The sequence below is a fragment of the Acanthaster planci genome, linkage group LG12 (assembly GCF_054643075.1).
Source record: "Acanthaster planci isolate LZ-2023a linkage group LG12, COTS_SCS, whole genome shotgun sequence".
NCBI classification, from domain to species: domain Eukaryota; kingdom Metazoa; phylum Echinodermata; class Asteroidea; order Valvatida; family Acanthasteridae; genus Acanthaster; species Acanthaster planci.
In genome coordinates this window covers 7692328-7703095 of record NC_141788.1, presented here as the reverse complement: position 1 = coordinate 7703095, position 10768 = coordinate 7692328, and the positions used below count along the sequence as shown (strand labels likewise).

The 10768-nt window shown below is 42.9% G+C and overlaps 1 protein-coding gene and 1 long non-coding RNA gene across 6 annotated transcripts in view; one reads left to right on the top strand and one right to left on the bottom strand.

Annotated features, from left to right (window-relative positions):
• The window catches only part of LOC110977743 (QRFP-like peptide receptor), a 47746-nt gene that overhangs the window by 10777 nt on the left and 26201 nt on the right, over nucleotides 1-10768 (bottom strand). The gene's annotated exons all lie outside the window — the stretch shown is intronic.
• LOC147797114 (uncharacterized) overlaps nucleotides 2580-10768 on the top strand; it is a 69005-nt gene continuing 60816 nt past the window's right edge. The window contains exon 1 of the long non-coding RNA XR_015427311.1: nucleotides 2580-4651. This is a non-coding gene — a long non-coding RNA (uncharacterized LOC147797114). The remainder of the gene's footprint in view (nucleotides 4652-10768) is intronic.

Below are 10768 nucleotides of genomic sequence, written 5' to 3'. Positions count from 1 at the left end.
ATTCTTTTGCTTTTAGAGAATGCCACGTTCAGAGGGTAAAACGCTTGCAAATCTACCAGGCGTTGGTCACTTGATTGGCATGTGAGTGATACTCCAAGGCACGCGTCAAAGTTTCGTTATGCCCCTGTGGTATTAGAGAAATATTGACTACTTCAAGTGTTCTAATGTTGACTGCTTCAAGTGTTCTAATATTGACTGCTTCAAGTGTTCTAATATACAAATATTGACTGCTTACAGTGGTGTAGTAAAACTTGCCCCCCGAGGTGATCCACGGGCATTCTATTTTCCCGAGGCAACGCCAAGAGACAGTAAAATAGTATAGAGATCACGGGAACCAAACTTCACTGGACCGCGAGATAAAGCAGTCAATAATTTGTTTCGTAATAATCTTGGGTAGATTATGCTTAATTTAACTGATAAGCAGTACTATACAGAATTTGGGGCAAAGGCGTTAAAACCTTTTATAGTTTGCAAGTTCAGTCTTTCCTGAGTTGGCCGTTGGCAATGGCTTAAACAGCCCCCGCCCTAACAAAAGCTGCCTCGGCCGTTTGAATTTTGGAAAAAAACAAATGTATATGCGTGGGATTTGTTCGAAATGGACTTCCAAGCTCAATTATCCCACTCGTTTGTTGTGGCATAAACTTCACATAAGCCTGGTGGCTTTATTAACGATTGACGGAATTGGGAATTGCCCAAAGAACCTTATGCAAAGGATCAACATGATCTGCAGGAGAATCTCCCGCGGTTATAGTCAGCAGAAAACGGTATTCTCTTGGGGTCACCTCAACTCAGGCCACTCGTGACGATTTCAAAAGGTCGTTATAATTTAGTACTTATGATCATATACGTGTGCATTCCTCGCTCGGCATATCAAGATCCTGAGATGTTGGGATTTGTGCTCGCATGAGCTGCATAATTTGAAGAGGAATTTCTTGCGACATGTGCCACACAACGATCTTTTTGAGAACGCGCACAAGTGCTCGTGTTGTTTGAGCACGCACGTCACGTCCTAAGGACTTCAGCGACTACCCGTCCTTCTGACCAGTGTTGTAGTCGAGTACTTTCTGAGTACCAACGTTTTCTGCAAAATACTGAACTGGGTAGGAGGGAATAAAGTGCACAGGCATTTGATGGTAAATGTGCAGAGGTAAGATTACAAAATAAATGTTAGACTTCAGACTCTCCTGGTTGTGTAAAATTTAAGTTTTAAGGAGAAAAGAACTCGGAGGTACTCGGCCGAGTACTTTCCGCGTACTTTGGTCCTAAAAAGTTAATTTTAATCAAACAGTGATGGTCTGAAGTTATTATGTTGCTTTGTAATCTTACCTTTATGCATGTACCATCAAATGCCGATGTACTTCAGCTTTGTTCCCTCCTAACTAGTTAAATATTTGGTAGAGAACTTGGTTCTCAAAGAGTACTCGACTACATCACTGCTTCTGACCCTCGACCTCTTACATGGGGTCTTTCATTTACATATGAACACGCTCATACACAGACACCATACTTTATCAATGAGGATCCAGAAGCTCTGCCTCATATATATCCAAGCGTTCATATCGTCCTCACCATGTGCCGGGAATGGCAATTTTTAATTTTCTTCGTGAAAAGTTAAGCAAGTACGTACGTCACAACGTGCAGATAAGGCAAGTTCAATGAAGGACCACTAGTTAACTAGTGGTTGATTCGTGACGTACCTAGCGCATGTGCAGTTAAATTGAAGTGTGAATGACCCCAGTCAATCGTTGTCAGGTCGTTAGGCCAAAGGGGGAAGAAAGGTTGCTACGTGAATGGCAAAATAGAATAAATAAAAGTAGAATGGTCGTTTACTAGTGACGTACTGTTTTTTATTTCAGTATTATTGTTAGAACTGGTCTTCTCTCCACAGTGCTATCAAAACCCAGTTTATGGCAACCAACGATGCAACCAACTTCAATAGGCTGGTTGCGAATAGTTGACTAGACTTGTCGAAATATCGTGGACCAGCGTGCGGTTTGATCAGAGTTAATCGAACTACGATTAACTATGGTTCTTGATCGAACTTGCCCGAAGAAATGCTTTCTTTCACTACATAGTTACAGCCAGAGTCAGGTTAAGGGAGAGTTGCAACATGTGTGTCACCATTGTTAGAAACAAACTGGCAGGTGCGTGCGCCAGTGCACAAAGACAGTTGGTATGCTATATCTGCATGCTCTACTTTGCACATAATGAACTGCCATTTTGTGTCCAAAATCTCAAGCTGGCGCTACTTCCTCTACAAACAGCTCTGGTCAGAGCTGTATAGCAAAGCATTGTGGGTTACTTTTACTTTCGCTTGCCACGAACGATACCTGTACCCACCAGCCCAATACTTGGAGTCACGTAGTTTTAAAGAAAGAAATGTAATACATGCAAACTAAATGCATTCCTTGCTATACACCAAATAGCATAGCTGAAGCAACTATTCAAGCGCGCCTATTAATGTCGAGGGTGTTACGTAATCGATCTGTTCAGCGCTGGGCGTGCTTGGTATAACCATAGAGGACGGTGTGTCCTTCCTCTATGGTATAACTCGCCAACCACACTTATCGGCCCGGATTAGTTCCTTGGGGTGGCGTCAATGTGTGACATGGAGTTCAGAGGTAGTTTAAGTGATTCGTTTGGGCACAGGCAGAATGTGTTTCCGTCTCCAGATGAGTGACCAACGTCACTCGGATGATACCATGGACGGCTGCAGTGTAAAAATAAAACACACATCATAATTAACGGATTGTGTCGATTGCGTGAGAGAATGTATGACTTGGGTCTGATAATTAGACGTGAATCCCTCATATCTCTTTGTCAAGGAATAAAGAGACTCGTTCAGAATAAGCAGTGCTGGTGGATGACTGGACAGTGGGTCAGAAGGTAAGAATGCTTGTCAAGCAGAAGATTTTGTTTATTTTTGCAGTATGTAATAATTTCTCATCGCAAAGTATAATAGACGAGCGTCCTCTAGAGACAAGCTCGTGTGACTGTTAGACATTACACATTGTTTTGACTGTAGGATTTTGCACTGAATATTTATGGTTATCTGTGTGAAAAAATTGTACATCCGAATTTGTTTACTTCTTCCGCAAACTAAATTTTCTGTAGTTTGCATAAAAATTTAGTAAAACTTGGTGATTTTCCCGGTACCAGTTTCCCGCTTCATTAGTTGTATGGATGCAGTGATAGAAGCGTTACCTTCCACAAGAATGGCAAGGTATGTGCCTGGAGCAGAATCACCCCCTCATCGGTTGGAAAAAGCCGCGTTGGCCGGAAGTGTTTAATTTGTTGGTAGCGATGCGACCGTAACATGTGCATTTCATAGTCGTTCATGAAATAGTCGTTAGCCTCCGTCGCTAAGAAAATTGCGCCCTCTCTTGGTCCAGCTCGAGGCCCACACACCTAGGCTGAGTTCGGGTGGCTTGTTTTCGTATGTTCACGAAGAGCTCGATTTGTTGTTCGTGGGTACAACCGGTTATCGGTACTAGTTATTTGTGTCATGCTAGCAACATGCAACATGGCGGCGTCCTTGTGCATTCTTCGAGAGTTATTGTTTGGATAATTGGGCTAACTTCTTTTCCATTAAAAAACATTTCTGTCATGGAAAATTGCTGTTAATTTTGGAGAATTGTCCATTGTTTCCAGCTTTGTAAGCCATCTCGATAGTTTTTCATCTTTTCAAAAATCAAATCTCACGAGTTTTCCCGTGTGGTCGTGTAAAACCCTGACGAGGAAGTGGTGTGTGAACCTGTTCCGAGAACAGTGTGCTTGGGCCATGTTCCCGCCGTGCGAGTGCGAGAACACGAAACTCGTGTCAAGAACAGGCCGCCTGAACTCGACCCTAGCGTCTATTCATGTCAAAAAGTGGTTTACGACAACGGAGTGACGACTTTTGGAGTTTAATGAGCCGCAAAGGCCGGTTCATACTTCAGGCGAACGTTAGGGAAAAGCGAGCGGATAAGTCACGAATTATTTGCAGTTGACATTGGGTGCGTTCAACTTCTCAGTATTTAATCTCAAGTCACACGTTCGTGTTCACTTTCGCTTCAAGCGTAGGTTTGAATGAAGAGGTGACTTAACAAAGCCAGAGCCTCACACATTCAAGAAATGAAAAAAAAAAAAATTAACAGGACGCCCTCCCGCGTCTATTCGGTGATATGAACTGCCTACGTGCAGACGATTCTCCGGCTCTCGTCGCTGTCGAATGTTCTATTAGCTATCTGTCTCAATTTCATTAAACTGCACAGACTCATTTACGAAAAGCACACTAATCGATTCCTAGTGAAACCCGATCCTGACTAACAATGCAGGGAGTCAGTGAACTGCCGCTCGGGTTCCCACTCAGCGTGTGCTCTCGGCTGTTCTCTCCCGTGGGACGCGTCATGTTATCCCACAGGCTCAAGTTGTTTCATTCAAGGCTGAAGTCGAGGACAGGGGACAAACTGAATCAAAACCTCGGGTGCGAGGCGCTTCGTTCTCGTTTGTGGACGCGTGGGACAACAAAGATAATACTTAAAATCCGGATGAGCTCACATTTAGCCTTAGCAATTACAGTAATTTTGAAACTGGCTTTGTCCAGACGGGATCGATATTGGTAATTTCACCATCGTAACGGGTCACCTGAGCTCGCCCAGAGAGGTCAACGGTAAGTGCCGCGGTAATAGCTCGAATGTAAAATTTACTGGAAATAAGAGACTCTCTATTTTTGAGTCATCTACACTGTAGGGCCATTAAAATCGGAAAGAAACTGTTTATCGACCACACACGTAATTCCATGTCGAACTTTTCGATCTGGTGGCCGGTGCGAAGAAGCTTTGTTTAATTCTATCTGTGCTTCTTGCTGTATTCTGTAATGGTATACTGCTTTGGTTTGGTTGAATAAATATGCGACCGCAAGCCCGCGTAAACTGTAACAATTCCCAGGGGTGAGGACCAGCTTCCTGTAAGTGGGGGGGGCTTTTCAACTCCAAGACCACGCATGGTTTGCTGCCTTTTCTTGTCTAAAAAGTTTTATTTGGGAGTTTGGTTCGGGGACTGAACCTCGAGTCAGTACGATCCTGCGTGAGAGGGCACGGAAACGCAGTGGACACGAAACGCACTCAAGGAGTGTACACGGAAAGTATTATATTGACGGAAATCTATTTCCAGGAAATCTTGTTAACACTTTAGAAGTAATATAGAGAGATTTCACATTAGCGCCGTTTACGCATATCTGCATCGAAACCGAGGTTTTTTGTGTCGAACTTCGTCGCACGCACCCGCGGAGTCCACACGGTACATGGAGTATCCGGTTCGTAAGTGTGACACCACTTCAGTTTAAACCACGCCCACTGCACAAGATACACGACCATCGCAGGTACGTTAATTCGCGGTCAATTGTCGTTATTTTTTCTTTTGATTTTATATGTCGAGTCATCCTGAAAGACTTTTCCACAAAAATGTGCAGCCTGAAAAGTCTGAATTTAACATATCTTTATGTATTTTGTGTCTTGACTCCTTACTTTTAATCGTCTGATCGTATTAAGAATTGAAGCTGACACATACAGCCTCGTTTTCAAACGCGGAAGTGCGCAGATCGACGCTAAAAGTGTCGTATTGGGATCCATCTATTCTTTTGGTTTGGCGCTCACTGCTGCGACTAGGTTAGCTAACCGCTCCTGGCAAAACTGGGCTTGTGTCGAGCCTAATGCGTCCCTGCATACATTATGAATATGGTCGTGGATCAGAGATTTGCACAGCCATGATCCCCGGACCGGCCTCTTTACGGCGTCTAGGTCATCATTACATTCTGACCCAAACAAGGTCTAGGCAGCAAGCTAGCACTCTTTGGTCTCAATGGAATAAATTGCCATCTCTTCACACTTGGCCGTTTCCGTCTGTCGCTGTCGGTTGCCTATATATGCTCTTTGTTACCCGTAGCATGGGCATAATATCTTCATAAGTAGAAAGGGCTTGCATCAATAGTCATAGCAAAGCTCTGAACACTGAATGAACATGTCAAAGGAGCAGCAGCAGCTCCTAAGCCATCCCATTCCAATTCAGTAAGTGATGATTATTTACCGGATGGAAAGAAACAAATCCAGCTCCGAATCCACTTGTTGTTGCCTTTTTATCGAACTCGACAATCTTAGTGCATTCCTGGCAGAGTCCTCTTCAAATCCACCACAGATCCGTTGTTTTCCGCAACGGTGCTTCGAGCCATTTTGGGCGGGATTTTCCGGCAGCTATGGGAGTTTTTTTGGGGGGCTTCAGATCCTCGCTGACTGATACCGGTCTGGGAAATTTGAGCCCAGACGTGAAAGAAAATCGGATTTCCTCTATATCAGCGACGCCATCTTTTGGTGTACCCCGAGGGTGAAAAAGGAGGGCTGCAAACCATGGGAGCTATTTTTACGCGGAAAGTCTTAGGAATTACTGTCTGTGCCATCCGATTGGGCGAAATAAGGGGCTTTGTAAGATTACATTTCTATGTGGCGTGGAAAATCTAAAGCTGAAATGATGTACAGGAATTTATCTAATAGTGTAGTCCCGGATGTGTCGATCGAAGTGTTGCATCAAAACCCCGGCTTCTTCTTCCAAGAAAACAAATGTGAGGCGAAACTTAGTTTCCAGTCGAATCTGGATTTGTCAAATGAGCACGGTTCACTTGTAGCGGTATTTGCAAGATGAGTGATGACCATACGTATGCGCACTAAGCTCCATGATTCTGAATTCACCACTGGATAAATTGGGCTTGCTGCAGAGCACCGAGCCTTGCTCGTATCACACTCCATGGACGGCTCGTAATTGGCGGCAATCCATCCATCATGACATAGGAGCGAGGGACTCGTCGTGCTCGGACGCCCTGCGTCGCGGTAACAACAAAAACACCTGCCGCTAGGAGATAGAAAAAGAAAGGGGGAAAGTGAAGCTGTCTCATCCGATCGAGGTATTCCTGGCACGAAATTGGACTTGATGGGTGTGACACATTCATGAAGAAGGTGAATTCATTCCCTCTGATGGCCAATTCACTCGAGGAGCTGCACTCGGCGATCGTTGACTGTAGTCAAGAATGACGCCTTTAACAATTGTCACCTACTTGCCTTAAAAACGGAGGCTGTGTTAAACCTCTGCGTTTGGTAAATAGGCAAATTTTATTACAAAAGGAAACAGAATCCTTGGATTAATTCAGTGAAGCCTTTTTACCTGATGTTCTCTTCCTCTGTATTGTAGAGGAATACCGGTAATTGTATTGGAAGACCAGTGATAAAACACAGAAATGGGCATGCTGTCAGGATTAACAAGGTGTCTAATCCAACAGTGGTTACCAGATTTAGATAGGTTGCCTTTTGACTTTTATAATCACCAAGATAAGAATTTCACAAGCCTCAAATCAACAGTGATTATTACTGTAAAAGCGAACTTAAAGTTGCTTGCAAGTTACACTCAAACTGGTCAAATATAAGCCCTTTGCGAGTTAAATTTGAATGAAATCTTGTACACTGAGTTATCTGATTACCACTTAACACTTTGAATTTCCCCGACTAAAGACACGGTTGCTGTACGTCGTGACTTTGTGCCAATCTTAATATCTATTAAAAACAGTGAATTGGTGCAAGGTTTCTTTAACTAAGCAAAACCTTGCCCCGAATCACGAGATGTAGAGCAACAGTGTCTTGAGTACGGAGAGTTAAACTGGTTGTTTTCACGTGAAACTAAAGAACTAGCGTACGAAATTGTATTCAGATTTAACTCGCCAAAAGGCTGAATTTGAGCGGGAATCAATCATCAACAGAGTGATGTTGTACCAACTGTCCATTGTTTGTATTCCATCTCGGTTTTTCAATGTATTGTAAACAGTACGTGTAGTATGTATCGGAAACGTATCGATTTACGTGGGATATCGATTTTCACAAACGAAATCGAGTCACAGAAACACTGCCTTGTCAGTTTGAACGTTTTTTTCAAGACTTCAATCAGAATATTTCTTTTCGGATTCTCTTATATGGGCAGATCTTTTCTCATGTATAGTCACGAACGGGATATGCAAATTGCAACGACAGGTCTCCATCTTTTCTCCTTTCTATAGCCTTTTATTATTCTGATAGATGTGAATGCGACAAAGGGTTATCAAAAGTGGACACGTTCGGGAAGCAAAATGAGTGGATATATTCGACACCTGTCACGGGCAATCTGCAGGCTCTCATGCCTCGGAGCGTCCAAGCGAACGATGCCTGATGGGCATGCACTGATCCGCGTCAAGGGATGTAGCGTTCATAGCCCCCTTTAGCCGGGTTGGAACCCCTATCCCTATTGCAGATGGTGAAAAGTCTCCCGAGTTCACATCGTGTGACGACTCCTGGTCGCTGAACGTGACCAGGTTACCCTCCGGGGAGACGAAACATCGGTTTCCAGTAATTGCACATCCATCGGAAACTTCGTCTTTTGAGCCCCCGACGCCCCGGGAGCGATCAAAATCACCATATCGCGCACCCAGGTATTCCGTGCCGTGAGGGCAGCGTTCTCATATAGACGTGTTTCCAGTCTGTCGGCGTCCGAGGCGACATTAGGCACGCATGAACATTGTGGGTCTATCCGGACAACAGGCTCGAAACGGTCACAAGGTGTATTGAGCAACCGTACAAGGAGATCCCTCTTGGAATTACATTCTTAGCAATGCTTTCTTTCACTATTAAAAAAAAAATGTTCTTGTCAATTTAAATGTGTGTTTCTCTTCAACAAACGAACTTGCCTAAAGTAATTGATTTTTACGCATCGCCTCTCACCTAAAGCTAGTCTGGTCCTCCTGATAGCCCTACATATTATCTACAGCCACAGTCTGGGACACGTGGTGATTGAAAGTGTCGTATTTTTCAGACAATCACAAGCGCCAAAATGGAACGTGATAGAAGAACCAGTTGCTCAGGGCATTTTGGAACGGCGTGCATCGTCGAATACGCCCTGCACGTGCTGTCAGCACATTGACGAATGCTTAAAGTTAAACCGTAGTGGATTTCTAAGGGAGAAAGGGGGCAAATTTTCAACTTAATACTTGGTCAGTATAGTGAGATTTATCATTGATGTACTCCAAATCGTCAATCGTACGACGATCTGACCTATCGCAGTTTTTGACGAATTTGGGTTTTTAGCATATTGTTGTCATGCATGATGAAATCTTTATTTTCTAAAAGTTCTAAATTTGTAGGTGCTTGGCAAAGATAATTAAGTTAGTTTGGGTAACAAAAAATGTTGACCTACCTCTACGAAATTTAAAATTATTATTTCAGGGACTGAAGCATTGAGACAACGCTGTTTTATTTCCAGGAAGTGACTTACACAGTCTGGTATCAGGACCACTTTACTGATCGATGTCATTTGGAGTTCAGTTATTCGGAACCAGTCTTTAGTGCTGTTTCGTGTCATTCGGTGGCTGAACCTTGAACCTTAATTTCAACTGAGTTTCTGTTTCTGTACGACTGAATGACTGAACCTAAGTATATTCCTTTTTTTATTATGGTGAATCCTTTTTTTATGCTGAAATTCGAATAAAATCATGATGGGCATTCGTGTGTACGATGACACGAAATCCTAAGCTAGGCGTAAAAGTAAGTCTGACATTTTATTTTTTAATCCAAAACACTACTGTTTGTGTGCATTTCCCCTAAGATTTTTGATGCATTGCAATGCTGGCACTCCGCATCATTGAACCAGGTGCTTTTCTGCAGCTGTTACTAGTCTTTTATTAAGGTCATTTAAAAGTCACTTTTGTCCTTTAAAACGATTATGAAATAACTCTGACATTTGTCATTTAAAAGCAATGATGTCCATTGCACGAGCATGCGTTAGTATGCGCGAGCATGTGCAAACGACACAGGTCACTCTCAGCTACAGAGAAATCGAAATGCTTCATTCCACGAAGTGACCCATCTGTCTAGGTCGCAGTTTGCGCTCATAAAATAAGACAATAAAATTGAACAAAGTGACATATGGTTTGGATGCCTCATTTTAACCTCGTACATAAGATTTTTTCCAACAAAATATCTCATATGTTAATTTAAGTATCTAACTTTATCAAAATACAAAATCTGTGTCGATAAAAGTTAGTATTGTGGGGAAAAGGAAAAAAATTCAACACCGACCCAACTTAAAACACGTTTATTTTTTTTCAAAATGTCATAAACTGAGATAGGTCAGATGGTGGTACGACAAACGAAATGAGATTCATCGAAATGAAGATTGCAGGTAAGGGTGATTCAGACCGAATGACTGATGGTTCGAATTTCTATCAATATTCGGTAAGGCAGCAAGTTTTGGGCCAGCCAAGCCTCTGGAGAAGCATAGGTAAAAGAAATGACGCATAATAATATCACATCATAAATCCTTAAGAAGGCGATTTGGTTACGAAGAAACTGAGTTTCTGCACATTTATCAAATGCATCGTAACTACAATATTCGAATCGAAGCGTAAATACTCGAATATTCGATAATCGATTAAATATTAATACATTTTGCACAAGCTTACAAGGGAAAGTGAGAGAGCTAAGCAAAAGACCTGGTTCTCTTTAAGGCGTCGATCCTATGACAGCCATAGCACTGTCATCGCGTTAAGACCCCTCATATCCACCGTCCATTGCCTGAGCTCTTGGCTCTCAAGAGGTGCAAAATCCTTCCATATCCTGCAAACGCGGGTGGTCCATGTCTTGGCAAGGATTTCAGGCGAGACTTTCAGGCCGAGAAGGTAAACTGAAACCAGCTCGTCACGTGCCAGTTTTGACACCGTTTT